Genomic DNA, 3,792 nt, shown 5'->3' with positions numbered 1-3,792 from the left:
TCCCGTGTCGCAGTATATGCTGGCACCAAAAAGATCCCTCACTGCTCAATGGCCGTGAGTGCTTAGAATAGGTCCAAATTTGCACCCCTACTCCAGTAAATGGTGGCGTCTCAATATGAATGAATTTTTTTTTCGAAAGGGACGTTATATAAACAAACAAACAGGCAAGAAAAACTATCCCCTAAAATTGATACCGATACCTTTTGGACCATCAATATGTCCATTTTATATGCTTCCGATGTCAGGAAAAAATGTTTAATTCAATTGACGCACTGATAAAAATTTGATGCCAGAAAAAGAATTGATACGTATTTCCCAATCATTCATTTTTGAAAGAATCTATGCAATGTTTAAGTGTTTAAAAGTGGAATATGCATAAAGCACTCTACCGAGAATGTTAAATTCAGGGGTTCACTCTTGGGCAAAGACTGTCATACAGTGAAAATTTAATTAATCTCAGAAAATCTTCATCACTTCTTCTGCCCATCTTGAAGAAACATGTAAACTGAACGTATGACTAGAAGGCGCTGTTTTGTATACTTTGTAATCTGACACCTGTGTAATCTGTTACACTGTTAATTTCGACCTTGAATTTCATTGCTAAGTTACTATTTTCCCTGTTCTTTACACAGTGATGTCTCCGATACCTTGTCTTGTGCAGCAAAAATTTGTGTCCGATTCCATTCAAATACAGAATCTGACTAATGTTATCTGTCCAAAGTTGTTACCGGCCTTAAATTATCATTCAGAAATCACTCGTTGTTTTCACTTGTTCCTTCATAAAAGAAAGTTTGTACATGGTTTTAATTAGTCTACTTTTCATGCCCTATCATTTTAAAGCAACCCGTAGCAATGGTTTCAAAAGGGGGCACCTCCCAAAAATTTCGACAAAGAAAAACACTAAACCGTCTAAACTCGAAAAGGGGAAGGGTGAGTGGGGATGATTGACATTTCCCTTACGTTTTGGTACAAAATTTTAAAAAGTCTTGGAATTTGCTCGATCTTACAGCAACAAAAAAGAGGGGGGTGGGCAACCTGCATCTAAATGGAGATTACTCTAGAAAAAAAATAATACTCAGAATAAAGTGAGGGAACGGGCCCCCTGCCCCCCCCCCCCCCGTTCTATGGGGTTGTTTCCAACACAGGAATGGGCTAATCTGAAAACGGAGAATACAGGTGTCCTTGTGTAGCACGCATCTTATTATATAATCACTGTTTAACATTTGTCTACCTGTCTATCTATCTGCATGCAATTATTTCCATTAGAACAACTATGTTGATCCACACGTTTCCTATTGTTCATTTGTGTTTAGTAATACCACGTCTTTACAGAGTAGTTTCTCTTTTTTGTATTTATTATATTTTGAGTGATGGACATATGGTTTGAAAGCTTACAGTCATGACCGTCTTGAAGTCTTCTGATAAATCCCTTGGCTTTTCCATAAAAATACATCGTGTTTCCGAATATTTAACACCCTAAGGTTCAGAAGAACTGTATTCCAAATTATATTTTTCTTTATATTTATTCATCAACATTAGGTCTTTGAGTCTTCATATCATAACAATACATAAGAAAGTGCTCCACCTGACAACTTCAGGACGGTTATCGTTATACTAAGCCAGTTGCACACTGCACGAATCATATACGCCTAATAGTTTATCAAAACGCTACATGGTTTGAACGCGAAGCTTACACGGATTGCACAAAGCAGTTCAACTAGAATGTTACTCGGTTTACATGAAGGTTTACATGAAGGGCTGTACTTTGTACAGAATTCTCACATGCTTTGACTTCATTCTTAATTTTTCTGTTAGGATTCTCTCGGAATTTATTGAAATTATTACAGTATAATGATTGAAGAATGAGCAGTCATTAAATCTTGCTTCACCAGTACTATATAAAGAAAGAAGAACATTAAATGTCCAGTTTTGATTACGACTTTTTTTTAAAAAAAAAGAAAAAATTCTTGAATGTAAAGATCTCATCCAAAAGTACATTTTTTATTACTATAGCCTAATTTCCGCACTAAAAATTTTCATTGTCATTCATAATTTTATCTATCGTATAGTAGTCCTTTAAGCTAAAAATTGTTTTATTCTTGAAATATAAAATGAGGTATCAATTCGAAATTATTAGTCAGCCCGCGGGCTGACTAGTTATCATACCAAGAACTTCAATTGCGCTTGCGTGTCCTGGAATTCTGGGAGGTAGACTGGTACCCTGACATTGGTTAATCTAAGTAGCGCAAGCGATTCTGGGAGATTGTCATCATTGACGTAGAGTAAGTCACTCCTGTTGATTTCGCTTAATTCGGTAAAATCAACATGGATTAAACAACGAAATCCCTATTTTAACACCATATACCAATAAAATGTAAATACAGGTTAAAACAGTAAAGGCGTTTGGTGCTGATTTCTTTGGAAAAACGTCCTATATTGGGGTTTTGTAGTTTGCATTTTCAACAGTAACTCAGGTTCGCATCTATTCATAAAACGTGTGTTCTACGCAAGAAAGCATAAAATTGTATAAATTCATTTTACTCAGAGTTTCGCGTCAGTTAAAACTCTTTTGAAAAGTATCTTAAATCTATTTTACATGTGTATTCAATTGTGCAGCATAAATATTGATTATTTCAGATTTTGAAGCTTTTCAGTTTTATTGGTTTAATTTTCGTTTTCATTTAAAGCATTTCGATCCCGATGTTAAGTATCAATTTGACCAAATATAATTTGTAAAGGCATGCAATGGATAGATCGGGAGAGACACACTGGCTTCGCCTGCTACATTCTTTTTTTAGCTCACCAGAGCTGAAAGCTCAAGTGAGCTTTTCTGATCACCCGTTATCCGTCCGTCTGTCTACCTGTCGGTCCGTCTATAAAATTTTTCACATTTTCAACTTCTTCTCAAGAACCACTGGGCCAATTTTAACCAAAGTTGGTACAAAGCATCCTTGGCTGAAGGGGAGTTGAAATTATTAAAGTGAAATGCCAAGCCCTCTTACAAGGGGAGATAATCAAGAAAAGACAAAAATAGGGTTGGGTCAATAAAAAAAATCTTCTCAAGAACCACTGGGCCAGAAAACCTGAAACTTATGTGGAAGCATTCTGGGGCAGTGTAGGTTTCTACATTGTTCAAATCATGACCCCCGGGGATAGGGTGGGCCAACAAAAGGGAATCCAAATTTGACATTGAAATATATATAAAAATAAATCTTAAAAAATCTTCTGAAGAAGAACCACTGGGCCAGAAAAGCTGAAACTTATGTGGACGCATTCTGGGGTGGTGTAAATTCTACGTTGTTAAAAACATGACCCCGGGGGCAGGGTGGGGCCACAATAGGGAATCCAAAATTTACATTGAAATATAAAGAAATAAATCTTTAAAAATCTTCTTCTGAAGAACCACTGGGCCAGAAAAGCTGCAACTTATGTGAAAGCATTCTGGGGCAGTGTAGATTCTACATTGTTCAAATCATGACCCCCGGGGGTAGGGTGGGGCCACAATAGGGAATCCAAATTTTACTTTGAAATATATAGAAATAAATCTTTAAAAACCTTCTTCTCAAGAACCACTGGGCCAGAAAAGTTGAAACTTATGTGGAAGCACTCTGGGGAAGTGTAGAATCTAATATGTTCAAATCATGACCCCCAGAGATCGGGTGGGGCCACAATAGGGAATCCAAGTTTTACATTGAAATATATAGAAAAAATCATTAAAATTCTTCTTCTCAACAACCACTTGACCAGAAAAACTTAAACTTGTGTCGAAGCATCGTGGGGTAGTGTAGAATT

This window comes from Saccostrea echinata, unplaced genomic scaffold (genome assembly GCF_033153115.1).
Source record: "Saccostrea echinata isolate AGI-Se365-2 ecotype Australia unplaced genomic scaffold, CSIRO_AGI_Sech_v1 ptg000029l, whole genome shotgun sequence".
Lineage (NCBI taxonomy): Eukaryota > Metazoa > Mollusca > Bivalvia > Ostreida > Ostreidae > Saccostrea > Saccostrea echinata.
This window is presented reverse-complemented; position numbering follows the sequence as displayed.